The sequence below is a fragment of the Schistocerca gregaria genome, unplaced genomic scaffold (genome assembly GCF_023897955.1).
Source record: "Schistocerca gregaria isolate iqSchGreg1 unplaced genomic scaffold, iqSchGreg1.2 ptg000156l, whole genome shotgun sequence".
NCBI lineage: Eukaryota > Metazoa > Arthropoda > Insecta > Orthoptera > Acrididae > Schistocerca > Schistocerca gregaria.
The window spans coordinates 3,829,644-3,845,454 of NW_026061720.1; the positions used below are offsets into that span (position 1 = coordinate 3,829,644).

General features: G+C 49.6%; 2 non-coding genes across 2 annotated transcripts; both read left to right on the plus strand.

The window, feature by feature from the left end:
• Positions 1 to 11,915: 11,915 nt before the first annotated feature.
• On the plus strand, positions 11,916 to 11,989 carry Trnan-auu (transfer RNA asparagine (anticodon AUU)). The gene has a single exon. It is a non-coding gene; the product is annotated as a tRNA-Asn (tRNA).
• Positions 11,990 to 15,086: 3,097 nt separating this feature from the next.
• On the plus strand, positions 15,087 to 15,160 carry Trnan-auu (transfer RNA asparagine (anticodon AUU)). Its single transcript has one exon. It is a non-coding gene; the product is annotated as a tRNA-Asn (tRNA).
• The last annotated feature ends 651 nt before the right edge of the window (positions 15,161 to 15,811 follow it).

Sequence of the window (15,811 nt, forward strand, 5' to 3'; positions counted from 1 at the left end):
ACACAGTTGCAAAGAGCGAGGCACTGAGTTGGAATGAACAATGGAGAGCACAATGGGGCTCGAGATGTGCTTGTTACCTCAGGTGCTGTGTGATTGTCGACAAGGAGTGAAATGGACCAATTTGTGACCGCCCTTTCCATTTAAGACGTGAAAAACAGACGGAATTTGCATTCGTAATACCAGAGTATCGAAACTACTTGGAACTCTTGTGTATATGAACGTGTCCGCGCCTTTGTACTCTGGTACCTTCGCCGCTACAAACCAACCAACCAACGTGTCCGTGCACATCAGAGTCCCAAAGAATGGAGAATAGCCAGGCTTGGTCGTGTGTGCAGCCGTAGCTCAGTTGGCAGATCGTTCGCTTAGCGTGTGAAAGGTCTCGGGTTCAAGCTCCGGCTCCTCCATGTTTTGTGGTCAGTGCATGGTAAGTGTTGGTCGCGGCGAACATAAAGGGACGCAAGAAGTTGCAAAACCAGCGTCACAGACTGATATGATGTATACTGTTATAAGGAGAGCAAGATGTAAGTGTGGTGACCGGCTGTTATCTTGGTGTCATCGAGTGCAGATCTGTCTTAGGTATCACGGCTTAACGTCATTGAAGCCTAGAGAGTGGACAACACGTCGTCTTACTCAGAGCGGTGTCCGAATTCTACTTTCGACGTTATGCGTGCCACTCTTAATGTGGCCAACTACGATTCGATACAGAATGCACGAAACCTGAAAGACACCCTCACTGATACATAGAGAGTAGTGTTTGTCTGCGGAATAATGGGAGTGTAAGGGTCTGTGACGTTGATGTGGCTGTATGTAGCACTATTAGTCAACGGGGGGGTGGGCGTAGCTCACATAGTAGAGCGCTCGCTTAGTGTGCGAGAGGTACTGGGATCGATACCCAGCGCCTCCAGAATTTTTAACACTCCTACATGCGCACCTTGCCATGCAAGAGGAATAATTCCCAACCAGCAGAGGTGTCTAGGCAGATACAAGCGAACGATTAGCATCCACAATTGGCAAGCGTTCTTTTATTCGTGCGCAGGAAGCACCCACCTCGCACACCTACACTTAACTTAGAAACAGTACAAATGTTCCCATAAGATTCTCAAGCCTACGTCGGAAAGATCTGCTTTGCGCCGAGTTCACGTAAATCCCACTGCACGTTCCCATTCTTTGCGTGCAGTCGGCTGCTACTGGTGTTGCTGGTTGTGACTGCTGATAACAGATGCCGTAGCAATCACTTCATGGAGTGAGTTGAATGTTTTGCGATAGTCTGTCTCTGACAAGCAAGCACAGGTGATATAGGTGCGAACACAGGAAGCTTGCAGCCCCTCGCTGCCTGCAGACACAGAGCAGCCACACTAGGAGAGCGGCCTAAGCCGTAGGCGAAATGTGCTCATTCGCTTTGGCGCGACGTCGAACTATAAGTAAGGCTGTCACTAGCGTGAGCGTCGTGTAAAGTCGGAAAAGTCGGCTGCATGGGTGATTGCCAAGTTTGTAAAGCGTTTCGCAGTATGATCAGTGCAATGGAGACGCGGAAACTGGTTGTGTCCCAGTGTTTTGCAGTTGGACGACAAGAGTTTTACACAGTAGCAAAGAGCGAGGCACTGAGTTGGCATGAACAATGGAGAGCACAATGGGGCTCGAGATGTGCTTGTTACCTCAGGTGCTGTGTGACTGTCGACAAGGAGTGAAATGGACCAATTTGTGACCGCCCTTTCCATTTAAGACGTGAAAAACAGACGGAATTTGCATTCGTAATACCAGAGTATCGAAACTACTTGGAACTCTTGTGTATATGAACGTGTCCGCGCCTTTGTACTCTGGTACCTTCGCCGCTACAAACCAATCAACCAACGTGTCCGTGCACATCAGAGTCCCAAAGAATGGAGAATAGCCAGGCTTGGTCGTGTGTGCAGCCGTAGCTCAGTTGGCAGATCGTTCGCTTAGTGTGTGAAAGGTCTCGGGTTCAAGCTCCGGCTCCTCCATGTTTTGTGGTCAGTGCATGGTAAGTGTTGGTCGCGGCGAACATAAAGGGACGCAAGAAGTTGCAAAACCAGCGTCACAGACTGATATGATGTATACTGTTATAAGGAGAGCAAGATGTAAGTGTGGTGACCGGCTGTTATCTTGGTGTCATCGAGTGCAGATCTGTCTTAGGTATCACGGCTTAACGTCATTGAAGCCTAGAGAGTGGACAACACGTTCGTCTTACTCAGAGCGGTGTCCGAATTCTACTTTCGACGTTATGCGTGCCACTCTTAATGTGGCCAACTACGATTCGATACAGAATGCACGAAACCTGAAAGACACCCTCACTGATACATAGAGAGTAGTGTTTGTCTGCGGAATAATGGGAGTGTAAGGGTCTGTGACGTTGATGTGGCTGTATGTAGCACTATTAGTCAACGGGGGGGTGGGCGTAGCTCAGATAGTAGAGCGCTCGCTTAGTGTGCGAGAGGTACTGGGATCGATACCCAGCGCCTCCAGAATTTTTAACACTCCTACATGCGCACCTTGCCATGCAAGAGGAATAATTCCCAACCAGCAGAGGTGTCTAGGCAGATACAAGCGAACGATTAGCATCCACAATTGGCAAGCGTTCTTTTATTCGTGCGCAGGAAGCACCCACCTCGCACACCTACACTTAACTTAGAAACAGTACAAATGTTCCCATAAGATTCTCAAGCCTACGTCGGAAAGATCTGCCTTGCGCCGAGTTCACGTAAATCCCACTGCACGTTCCCATTCTTTGCGTGCAGTCGGCTGCTACTGGCGTTGCTGGTTGTGACTGCTGATAACAGATGCCGTAGCAATCACTTCATGGAGTGAGTTGAATGTTTTGCGATAGTCTGTCTCTGACAAGCAAGCACAGGTGATATAGGTGCGAACACAGGAAGCTTGCAGCCCCTCGCTGCCTGCAGACACAGAGCAGCCACACTAGGAGAGCGGCCTAAGCCGTAGGCGAAATGTGCTCATTCGCTTTGGCGCGACGTCGAACTATAAGTAAGGCTGTCACTAGCGTGAGCGTTGCGTGAGCGTCGTGTAAAGTCGGAAAAGTCGGCTGCATGGGTGATTGCCAAGTTTGGGGAGCGTTTCGCAGTATGATCAGTGCAATGGAGACGCGGAAACTGGTTGTGTCCCAGTGTTTTGCAGTTGGACGACAAGAGTTTTACACAGTTGCAAAGAGCGAGGCACTGAGTTGGAATGAACAATGGAGAGCACAATGGGGCTCGAGATGTGCTTGTTACCTCAGGTGCTGTGTGATTGTCGACAAGGAGTGAAATGGACCAATTTGTGACCGCCCTTTCCATTTAAGACGTGAAAAACAGACGGAATTTGCATTCGTAATACCAGAGTATCGAAACTACTTGGAACTCTTGTGTATATGAACGTGTCCGCGCCTTTGTACTCTGGTACCTTCGCCGCTACAAACCAACCAACCAACGTGTCCGTGCACATCAGAGTCCCAAAGAATGGAGAATAGCCAGGCTTGGTCGTGTGTGCAGCCGTAGCTCAGTTGGCAGATCGTTCGCTTAGCGTGTGAAAGGTCTCGGGTTCAAGCTCCGGCTCCTCCATGTTTTGTGGTCAGTGCATGGTAAGTGTTGGTCGCGGCGAACATAAAGGGACGCAAGAAGTTGCAAAACCAGCGTCACAGACTGATATGATGTATACTGTTATAAGGAGAGCAAGATGTAAGTGTGGTGACCGGCTGTTATCTTGGTGTCATCGAGTGCAGATCTGTCTTAGGTATCACGGCTTAACGTCATTGAAGCCTAGAGAGTGGACAACACGTCGTCTTACTCAGAGCGGTGTCCGAATTCTACTTTCGACGTTATGCGTGCCACTCTTAATGTGGCCAACTACGATTCGATACAGAATGCACGAAACCTGAAAGACACCCTCACTGATACATAGAGAGTAGTGTTTGTCTGCGGAATAATGGGAGTGTAAGGGTCTGTGACGTTGATGTGGCTGTATGTAGCGCTATTAGTCAACGGGGGGGTGGGCGTAGCTCAGATAGTAGAGCGCTCGCTTAGTGTGCGAGAGGTACTGGGATCGATACCCAGCGCCTCCAGAATTTTTAACACTCCTACATGCGCACCTTGCCATGCAAGAGGAATAATTCCCAACCAGCAGAGGTGTCTAGGCAGATACAAGCGAACGATTAGCATCCACAATTGGCAAGCGTTCTTTTATTCGTGCGCAGGAAGCACCCACCTCGCACACCTACACTTAACTTAGAAACAGTACAAATGTTCCCATAAGATTCTCAAGCCTACGTCGGAAAGATCTGCTTTGCGCCGAGTTCACGTAAATCCCACTGCACGTTCCCATTCTTTGCGTGCAGTCGGCTGCTACTGGTGTTGCTGGTTGTGACTGCTGATAACAGATGCCGTAGCAATCACTTCATGGAGTGAGTTGAATGTTTTGCGATAGTCTGTCTCTGACAAGCAAGCACAGGTGATATAGGTGCGAACACAGGAAGCTTGCAGCCCCTCGCTGCCTGCAGACACAGAGCAGCCACACTAGGAGAGCGGCCTAAGCCGTAGGCGAAATGTGCTCATTCGCTTTGGCGCGACGTCGAACTATAAGTAAGGCTGTCACTAGCGTGAGCGTCGTGTAAAGTCGGAAAAGTCGGCTGCATGGGTGATTGCCAAGTCTGTGGAGCGTTTCGCAGTATGATCAGTGCAATGGAGACGCGGAAACTGGTTGTGTCCCAGTGTTTTGCAGTTGGACGACAAGAGTTTTACACAGTAGCAAAGAGCGAGGCACTGAGTTGGCATGAACAATGGAGAGCACAATGGGGCTCGAGATGTGCTTGTTACCTCAGGTGCTGTGTGATTGTCGACAAGGAGTGAAATGGACCAATTTGTGACCGCCCTTTCCATTTAAGACATGAAAAACAGACGGAATTTGCATTCGTAATACCAGAGTATCGAAACTACTTGGAACTCTTGTGTATATGAACGTGTCCGCGCCTTTGTACTCTGGTACCTTCGCCGCTACAAACCAACCAACCAACGTGTCCGTGCACATCAGAGTCCCAAAGAATGGAGAATAGCCAGGCTTGGTCGTGTGTGCAGCCGTAGCTCAGTTGGCAGATCGTTCGCTTAGCGTGTGAAAGGTCTCGGGTTCAAGCTCCGGCTCCTCCATGTTTTGTGGTCAGTGCATGGTAAGTGTTGGTCGCGGCGAACATAAAGGGACGCAAGAAGTTGCAAAACCAGCGTCACAGACTGATATGATGTATACTGTTATAAGGAGAGCAAGATGTAAGTGTGGTGACCGGCTGTTATCTTGGTGTCATCGAGTGCAGATCTGTCTTAGGTATCACGGCTTAACGTCATTGAAGCCTAGAGAGTGGACAACACGTTCGTCTTACTCAGAGCGGTGTCCGAATTCTACTTTCGACGTTATGCGTGCCACTCTTAATGTGGCCAACTACGATTCGATACAGAATGCACGAAACCTGAAAGACACCCTCACTGATACATAGAGAGTAGTGTTTGTCTGCGGAATAATGGGAGTGTAAGGGTCTGTGACGTTGATGTGGCTGTATGTAGCACTATTAGTCAACGGGGGGGTGGGCGTAGCTCAGATGGTAGAGCGCTCGCTTAGTGTGCGAGAGTTACTGGGATCGATACCCAGCGCCTCCAGAATTTTTAACACTCCTACATGCGCACCTTGCCATGCAAGAGGAATAATTCCCAACCAGGAGAGGTGTCTAGGCAGATACAAGCGAACGATTAGCATCCACAATTCGCAAGCGTTCTTTTATTCGTGCGCAGGAAGCACCCACCTCGCACACCTACACTTAACTTAGAAACAGCACAAATGTTCCCATAAGATTCTCAAGCCTACGTCGGAAAGATCTGCCTTGCGCCGAGTTCACGTAAATCCCACTGCACGTTCCCATTCTTTGCGTGCAGTCGGCTGCTACTGGCGTTGCTGGTTGTGACTGCTGATAACAGATGCCGTAGCAATCACTTCATGGAGTGAGTTGAATGTTTTGCGATAGTCTGTCTCTGACAAGCAAGCACAGGTGATATAGGTGCGAACACAGGAAGCTTGCAGCCCCTCGCTGCCTGCAGACACAGAGCAGCCACACTAGGAGAGCGGCCTAAGCCGTAGGCGAAATGTGCTCATTCGCTTTGGCGCGACGTCGAACTATAAGTAAGGCTGTCACTAGCGTGAGCGTTGCGTGAGCGTCGTGTAAAGTCGGAAAAGTCGGCTGCATGGGTGATTGCCAAGTTTGGGGAGCGTTTCGCAGTATGATCTGTGCAATGGAGACGTGGAAACTGGTTGTGTCCCAGTGTTTTGCAGTTGGACGGCAAGAGTTTTACACAGTAGCAAAGAGCGAGGCACTGAGTTGGCATGAACAATGGAGAGCACAATGGGGCTCGAGATGTGCTTGTTACCTCAGGTGCTGTGTGATTGTCGACAAGGAGTGAAATGGACCAATTTGTGACCGCCCTTTCCATTTAAGACGTGAAAAACAGACGGAATTTGCATTCGTAATACCAGAGTATCGAAACTACTTGGAACACTTGTGTATATGAACGTGTCCGCGCCTTTGTACTCTGGTACCTTCGCCGCTACAACCCAACCAACCAACGTGTCCGTGCACATCAGAGTCCCAAAGAATGGAGAATAGCCAGGCTTGGTCGTGTGTGCAGCCGTAGCTCAGTTGGCAGATCGTTCGCTTAGCGTGTGAAAGGTCTCGGGTTCAAGCTCCGGCTCCTCCATGTTTTGTGGTCAGTGCATGGTAAGTGTTGGTCGCGGCGAACATAAAGGGACGCAAGAAGTTGCAAAACCAGCGTCACAGACTGATATGATGTATACTGTTATAAGGAGAGCAAGATGTAAGTGTGGTGACCGGCTGTTATCGTGGTGTCATCGAGTGCAGATCTGTCTTAGGTATCACGGCTTAACGTCATTGAAGCCTAGAGAGTGAACAACACGTTCGTCTTACTCAGAGCGGTGTCCGAATTCTACTTTCGACGTTATGCGTGCCACACTTAATGTGGCCAACTACGATTCGATACAGAATGCACGAAACCTGAAAGACACCCTCACTGATACATAGAGAGTAGTGTTTGTCTGCGTAATAATGGGAGTGTAAGGGTCTGTGACGTTGATGTGGCTGTATGTAGCACTTTTAGTCAACGGGGGGGTGGGCGTAGCTCAGATGGTAGAGCGCTCGCTTAGTGTGCGAGAGGTACTGGGATCGATACCCAGCGCCTCCAGAATTTTTAACACTCCTACATGCGCACCTTGCCATGCAAGAGGAATAATTCCCAACCAGCAGAGGTGTCTAGGCAGATACAAGCGAACGATTAGCATCCACAATTGGCAAGCGTTCTTTTATTCGTGCGCAGGAAGCACCCACCTCGCACACCTACACTTAACTTAGAAACAGTACAAATGTTCCCATAAGATTCTCAAGCCTACGTCGGAAAGATCTGCCTTGCGCCGAGTTCACGTAAATCCCACTGCACGTTCCCATTCTTTGCGTGCAGTCGGCTGCTACTGGCGTTGCTGGTTGTGACTGCTGATAACAGATGCCGTAGCAATCACTTCATGGAGTGAGTTGAATGTTTTGCGATAGTCTGTCTCTGACAAGCAAGCACAGGTGATATAGGTGCGAACACAGGAAGCTTGCAGCCCCTCGCTGCCTGCAGACACAGAGCAGCCACACTAGGAGAGCGGCCTAAGCCGTAGGCGAAATGTGCTCATTCGCTTTGGCGCGACGTCGAACTATAAGTAAGGCTGTCACTAGCGTGAGCGTCGTGTAAAGTCGGAAAAGTCGGCTGCATGGGTGATTGCCAAGTTTGGGGAGCGTTTCGCAGTATGATCAGTGCAATGGAGACGTGGAAACTGGTTGTGTCCCAGTGTTTTGCAGTTGGACGACAAGAGTTTTACACAGTAGCAAAGAGCGAGGCACTGAGTTGGCATGAACAATGGAGAGCACAATGGGGCTCGAGATGTGCTTGTTACCTCAGGTGCTGTGTGATTGTCGACAAGGAGTGAAATGGACCAATTTGTGACCGCCCTTTCCATTTAAGACATGAAAAACAGACGGAATTTGCATTCGTAATACCAGAGTATCGAAACTACTTGGAACTCTTGTGTATATGAACGTGTCCGCGCCTTTGTACTCTGGTACCTTCGCCGCTACAAACCAACCAACCAACGTGTCCGTGCACATCAGAGTCCCAAAGAATGGAGAATAGCCAGGCTTGGTCGTGTGTGCAGCCGTAGCTCAGTTGGCAGATCGTTCGCTTAGCGTGTGAAAGGTCTCGGGTTCAAGCTCCGGCTCCTCCATGTTTTGTGGTCAGTGCATGGTAAGTGTTGGTCGCGGCGAACATAAAGGGACGCAAGAAGTTGCAAAACCAGCGTCACAGACTGATATGATGTATACTGTTATAAGGAGAGCAAGATGTAAGTGTGGTGACCGGCTGTTATCTTGGTGTCATCGAGTGCAGATCTGTCTTAGGTATCACGGCTTAACGTCATTGAAGCCTAGAGAGTGGACAACACGTTCGTCTTACTCAGAGCGGTGTCCGAATTCTACTTTCGACGTTATGCGTGCCACTCTTAATGTGGCCAACTACGATTCGATACAGAATGCACGAAACCTGAAAGACACCCTCACTGATACATAGAGAGTAGTGTTTGTCTGCGGAATAATGGGAGTGTAAGGGTCTGTGACGTTGATGTGGCTGTATGTAGCACTATTAGTCAACGGGGGGGTGGGCGTAGCTCAGATGGTAGACCGCTCGCTTAGTGTGCGAGAGTTACTGGGATCGATACCCAGCGCCTCCAGAATTTTTAACACTCCTACATGCGCACCTTGCCATGCAAGAGGAATAATTCCCAACCAGGAGAGGTGTCTAGGCAGATACAAGCGAACGATTAGCATCCACAATTCGCAAGCGTTCTTTTATTCGTGCGCAGGAAGCACCCACCTCGCACACCTACACTTAACTTAGAAACAGCACAAATGTTCCCATAAGATTCTCAAGCCTACGTCGGAAAGATCTGCCTTGCGCCGAGTTCACGTAAATCCCACTGCACGTTCCCATTCTTTGCGTGCAGTCGGCTGCTACTGGCGTTGCTGGTTGTGACTGCTGATAACAGATGCCGTAGCAATCACTTCATGGAGTGAGTTGAATGTTTTGCGATAGTCTGTCTCTGACAAGCAAGCACAGGTGATATAGGTGCGAACACAGGAAGCTTGCAGCCCCTCGCTGCCTGCAGACACAGAGCAGCCACACTAGGAGAGCGGCCTAAGCCGTAGGCGAAATGTGCTCATTCGCTTTGGCGCGACGTCGAACTATAAGTAAGGCTGTCACTAGCGTGAGCGTTGCGTGAGCGTCGTGTAAAGTCGGAAAAGTCGGCTGCATGGGTGATTGCCAAGTTTGGGGAGCGTTTCGCAGTATGATCTGTGCAATGGAGACGTGGAAACTGGTTGTGTCCCAGTGTTTTGCAGTTGGACGGCAAGAGTTTTACACAGTAGCAAAGAGCGAGGCACTGAGTTGGCATGAACAATGGAGAGCACAATGGGGCTCGAGATGTGCTTGTTACCTCAGGTGCTGTGTGATTGTCGACAAGGAGTGAAATGGACCAATTTGTGACCGCCCTTTCCATTTAAGACGTGAAAAACAGACGGAATTTGCATTCGTAATACCAGAGTATCGAAACTACTTGGAACACTTGTGTATATGAACGTGTCCGCGCCTTTGTACTCTGGTACCTTCGCCGCTACAACCCAACCAACCAACGTGTCCGTGCACATCAGAGTCCCAAAGAATGGAGAATAGCCAGGCTTGGTCGTGTGTGCAGCCGTAGCTCAGTTGGCAGATCGTTCGCTTAGCGTGTGAAAGGTCTCGGGTTCAAGCTCCGGCTCCTCCATGTTTTGTGGTCAGTGCATGGTAAGTGTTGGTCGCGGCGAACATAAAGGGACGCAAGAAGTTGCAAAACCAGCGTCACAGACTGATATGATGTATACTGTTATAAGGAGAGCAAGATGTAAGTGTGGTGACCGGCTGTTATCGTGGTGTCATCGAGTGCAGATCTGTCTTAGGTATCACGGCTTAACGTCATTGAAGCCTAGAGAGTGAACAACACGTTCGTCTTACTCAGAGCGGTGTCCGAATTCTACTTTCGACGTTATGCGTGCCACACTTAATGTGGCCAACTACGATTCGATACAGAATGCACGAAACCTGAAAGACACCCTCACTGATACATAGAGAGTAGTGTTTGTCTGCGTAATAATGGGAGTGTAAGGGTCTGTGACGTTGATGTGGCTGTATGTAGCACTTTTAGTCAACGGGGGGGTGGGCGTAGCTCAGATGGTAGAGCGCTCGCTTAGTGTGCGAGAGGTACTGGGATCGATACCCAGCGCCTCCAGAATTTTTAACACTCCTACATGCGCACCTTGCCATGCAAGAGGAATAATTCCCAACCAGCAGAGGTGTCTAGGCAGATACAAGCGAACGATTAGCATCCACAATTGGCAAGCGTTCTTTTATTCGTGCGCAGGAAGCACCCACCTCGCACACCTACACTTAACTTAGAAACAGTACAAATGTTCCCATAAGATTCTCAAGCCTACGTCGGAAAGATCTGCCTTGCGCCGAGTTCACGTAAATCCCACTGCACGTTCCCATTCTTTGCGTGCAGTCGGCTGCTACTGGCGTTGCTGGTTGTGACTGCTGATAACAGATGCCGTAGCAATCACTTCATGGAGTGAGTTGAATGTTTTGCGATAGTCTGTCTCTGACAAGCAAGCACAGGTGATATAGGTGCGAACACAGGAAGCTTGCAGCCCCTCGCTGCCTGCAGACACAGAGCAGCCACACTAGGAGAGCGGCCTAAGCCGTAGGCGAAATGTGCTCATTCGCTTTGGCGCGACGTCGAACTATAAGTAAGGCTGTCACTAGCGTGAGCGTCGTGTAAAGTCGGAAAAGTCGGCTGCATGGGTGATTGCCAAGTTTGGGGAGCGTTTCGCAGTATGATCAGTGCAATGGAGACGTGGAAACTGGTTGTGTCCCAGTGTTTTGCAGTTGGACGACAAGAGTTTTACACAGTAGCAAAGAGCGAGGCACTGAGTTGGCATGAACAATGGAGAGCACAATGGGGCTCGAGATGTGCTTGTTACCTCAGGTGCTGTGTGATTGTCGACAAGGAGTGAAATGGACCAATTTGTGACCGCCCTTTCCATTTAAGACATGAAAAACAGACGGAATTTGCATTCGTAATACCAGAGTATCGAAACTACTTGGAACTCTTGTGTATATGAACGTGTCCGCGCCTTTGTACTCTGGTACCTTCGCCGCTACAAACCAACCAACCAACGTGTCCGTGCACATCATAGTCCCAAAGAATGGAGAATAGCCAGGCTTGGTCGTGTGTGCAGCCGTAGCTCAGTTGGCAGATCGTTCGCTTAGCGTGTGAAAGGTCTCGGGTTCAAGCTCCGGCTCCTCCATGTTTTGTGGTCAGTGCATGGTAAGTGTTGGTCGCGGCGAACATAAAGGGACGCAAGAAGTTGCAAAACCAGCGTCACAGACTGATATGATGTATACTGTTATAAGGAGAGCAAGATGTAAGTGTGGTGACCGGCTGTTATCGTGGTGTCATCGAGTGCCGATCTGTCTTAGGTATCACGGCTTAACGTCATTGAAGCCTAGAGAGTGGACAACACGTTCGTCTTACTCAGAGCGGTGTCCGAATTCTACTTTCGACGTTATGCGTGCCACTCTTAATGTGGCCAACTACGATTCGATACAGAATGCACGAAACCTGAAAGACACCCTCACTGATACATAGAGATTAGTGTTTGTCTGCGGAATAATGGGAGTGTAAGGGTCTGTGACGTTGATGTGGCTGTATGTAGCACTATTAGTCAACGGGGGGGTGGGCGTAGCTCAGATGGTAGAGCGCTCGCTTATTGTGCGAGAGGTACTGGGATCGATACCCAGCGCCTCCAGAATTTTTAACACTCCTACATGCGCACCTTGCCATGCAAGAGGAATAATTCCCAACCAGCAGAGGTGTCTAGGCAGATACAAGCGAACGATTAGCATCCACAATAGGCAAGCGTTCTTTTATTCGTGCGCAGGAAACACCCACCTCGCACACCTACACTTAACTTAGAAACAGTACAAATGTTCCCATAAGATTCTCAAGCCTACGTCGGAAAGATCTGCCTTGCGCCGAGTTCACGTAAATCCCACTGCACGTTCCCATTCTTTGCGTGCAGTCGGCTGCTACTGGTGTTGCTGGTTGAGACTGCTGATAACAGATGCCGTAGCAATCACTTCATGGAGTGAGTTGAATGTTTTGCAATAGTCTGTCTCTGACAAGCAAGCACAGGTGATATAGGTGCGAACACAGGAAGCTTGCAGCCCCTCTGCTGCCTGCAGACACAGAGCAGCCACACTAGGAGAGCGGCCTAAGCCGTAGGCGAAATGTGCTCATTCGCTTTGGCGCGACGTCGAACTATAAGTAAGGCTGTCACTAGCGTGAGCGTCGTGTAAAGTCGGAAAAGTCGGCTGCATGGGTGATTGCCAAGTTTGGGGAGCGTTTCGCAGTATGATCAGTGCAATGGAGACGTGGAAACTGGTTGTGTCCCAGTGTTTTGCAGTTGGACGACAAGAGTTTTACACAGTAGCAAAGAGCGAGGCACTGAGTTGGCATGAACAATGGAGAGCACAATGGGGCTCGAGATGTGCTTGTTACCTCAGGTGCTGTGTGATTGTCGACAAGGAGTGAAATGGACCAATTTGTGACCGCCCTTTCCATTTAAGACATGAAAAACAGACGGAATTTGCATTCGTAATACCAGAGTATCGAAACTACTTGGAACTCTTGTGTATATGAACGTGTCCGCGCCTTTGTACTCTGGTACCTTCGCCGCTACAAACCAACCAACCAACGTGTCCGTGCACATCATAGTCCCAAAGAATGGAGAATAGCCAGGCTTGGTCGTGTGTGCAGCCGTAGCTCAGTTGGCAGATCGTTCGCTTAGCGTGTGAAAGGTCTCGGGTTCAAGCTCTGGCTCCTCCATGTTTTGTGGTCAGTGCATGGTAAGTGTTGGTCGCGGCGAACATAAAGGGACGCAAGAAGTTGCAAAACCAGCGTCACAGACTGATATGATGTATACTGTTATAAGGAGAGCAAGATGTAAGTGTGGTGACCGGCTGTTATCGTGGTGTCATCGAGTGCAGATCTGTCTTAGGTATCACGGCTTAACGTCATTGAAGCCTAGAGAGTGGACAACACGTTCGTCTTACTCAGAGCGGTGTCCGAATTCTACTTTCGACGTTATGCGTGCCACTCTTAATGTGGCCAACTACGATTCGATACAGAATGCACGAAACCTGAAAGACACCCTCACTGATACATAGAGATTAGTGTTTGTCTGCGGAATAATGGGAGTGTAAGGGTCTGTGACGTTGATGTGGCTGTATGTAGCACTATTAGTCAACGGGGGAGGTGGGCGTAGCTCAGATGGTAGAGCGCTCGCTTAGTGTGCGAGAGGTACTGGGATCGATACCCAGCGCCTCCAGAATTTTTAACACTCCTACATGCGCACCTTGCCATGCAAGAGGAATAATTCCCAACCAGCAGAGGTGTCTAGGCAGATACAAGCGAACGATTAGCATCCACAATTGGCAAGCGTTCTTTTATTCGTGCGCAGGAAGCACCCACCTCGCACACCTACACTTAACTTAGAAACAGTACAAATGTTCCCATAAGATTCTCAAGCCTACGTCGGAAAGATCTGCCTTGCGCCGAGTTCACGTAAATCCCACTGCACGTTCCCATTCTTTGCGTGCAGTCGGCTGCTACTGGTGTTGCTGGTTGAGACTGCTGATAACAGATGCCGTAGCAATCACTTCATGGAGTGAGTTGAATGTTTTGCAATAGTCTGTCTCTGACAAGCAAGCACAGGTGATATAGGTGCGAACACAGGAAGCTTGCAGCCCCTCGCTGCCTGCAGACACAGAGCAGCCACACTAGGAGAGCGGCCTAAGCCGTAGGCGAAATGTGCTCATTCGCTTTGGCGCGACGTCGAACTATAAGTAAGGCTGTCACTAGCGTGAGCGTTGCGTGAGCGCCGTGTAAAGTCAGAAAAGTCGGCTGCATGGGTGATTGCCAAGTTTGGGGAGCGTTTCGCTGTATGATCAGTGCAATGGAGACGCGGAAACTGGTTGTGTCCCAGTGTTTTGCAGTTGGACGACAAGAGTTTTACACAGTAGCAAAGAGCGAGGCACTGAGTTGGCATGAACAATGGAGAGCACAATGGGGCTCGAGATGTGCTTGTTACCTCAGGTGCTGTGTGATTGTCGACAAGGAGTGAAATGGACCAATTTGTGACCGCCCTTTCCATTTAAGACGTGAAAAACAGACGGAATTTGCATTCGTAATACCAGAGTATCGAAACTACTTGGAACTCTTGTGTATATGAACGTGTCCGCGCCTTTGTACTCTGGTACCTTCGCCGCTACAAACCAACCAACCAACGTGTCCGTGCACATCATAGTCCCAAAGAATGGAGAATAGCCAGGCTTGGTCGTGTGTGCAGCCGTAGCTCAGTTGGCAGATCGTTCGCTTAGCGTGTGAAAGGTCTCGGGTTCAAGCTCCGGCTCCTCCATGTTTTGTGGTCAGTGCATGGTAAGTGTTGGTCGCGGCGAACATAAAGGGACGCAAGAAGTTGCAAAACCAGCGTCACAGACTGATATGATGTATACTGTTATAAGGAGAGCAAGATGTAAGTGTGGTGACCGGCTGTTATCGTGGTGTCATCGAGTGCAGATCTGTCTTAGGTATCACGGCTTAACGTCATTGAAGCCTAGAGAGTGGACAACACGTTCGTCTTACTCCGAGCGGTGTCCGAATTCTACTTTCGACGTTATGCGTGCCACTCTTAATGTGGCCAACTACGATTCGATACAGAATGCACGAAACCTGAAAGACACCCTCACTGATACATAGAGATTAGTGTTTGTCTGCGGAATAATGGGAGTGTAAGGGTCTGTGACGTTGATGTGGCTGTATGTAGCACTATTAGTCAACGGGGTGGTGGGCGTAGCTCAGATGGTAGAGCGCTCGCTTATTGTGCGAGAGGTACTGGGATCGATACCCAGCGCCTCCAGAATTTTTAACACTCCTACATGCGCACCTTGCCATGCAAGAGGAATAATTCCCAACCAGCAGAGGTGTCTAGGCAGATACAAGCGAACGATTAGCATCCACAATTGGCAAGCGTTCTTTTATTCGTGCGCAGGAAGCACCCACCTCGCACACCTACACTTAACTTAGAAACAGTACAAATGTTCCCATAAGATTCTCAAGCCTACGTCGGAAAGATCTGCCTTGCGCCGAGTTCACGTAAATCCCACTGCACGTTCCCATTCTTTGCGTGCAGTCGGCTGCTACTGGTGTTGCTGGTTGAGACTGCTGATAACAGATGCCGTAGCAATCACTTCATGGAGTGAGTTGAATGTTTTGCAATAGTCTGTCTCTGACAAGCAAGCACAGGTGATATAGGTGCGAACACAGGAAGCTTGCAGCCCCTCGCTGCCTGCAGACACAGAGCAGCCACACTAGGAGAGCGGCCTAAGCCGTAGGCGAAATGTGCTCATTCGCTTTGGCGCGACGTCGAACTATAAGTAAGGCTGTCACTAGCGTGAGCGTTGCGTGAGCGTCGTGTAAAGTCGGAAAAGTCGGCTGCATGGGTGATTGCCAAGTTTGGGGAGCGTTTCGCTGTATGATCAGTGCAATGGAGACGCGGAAACTGGTTGTG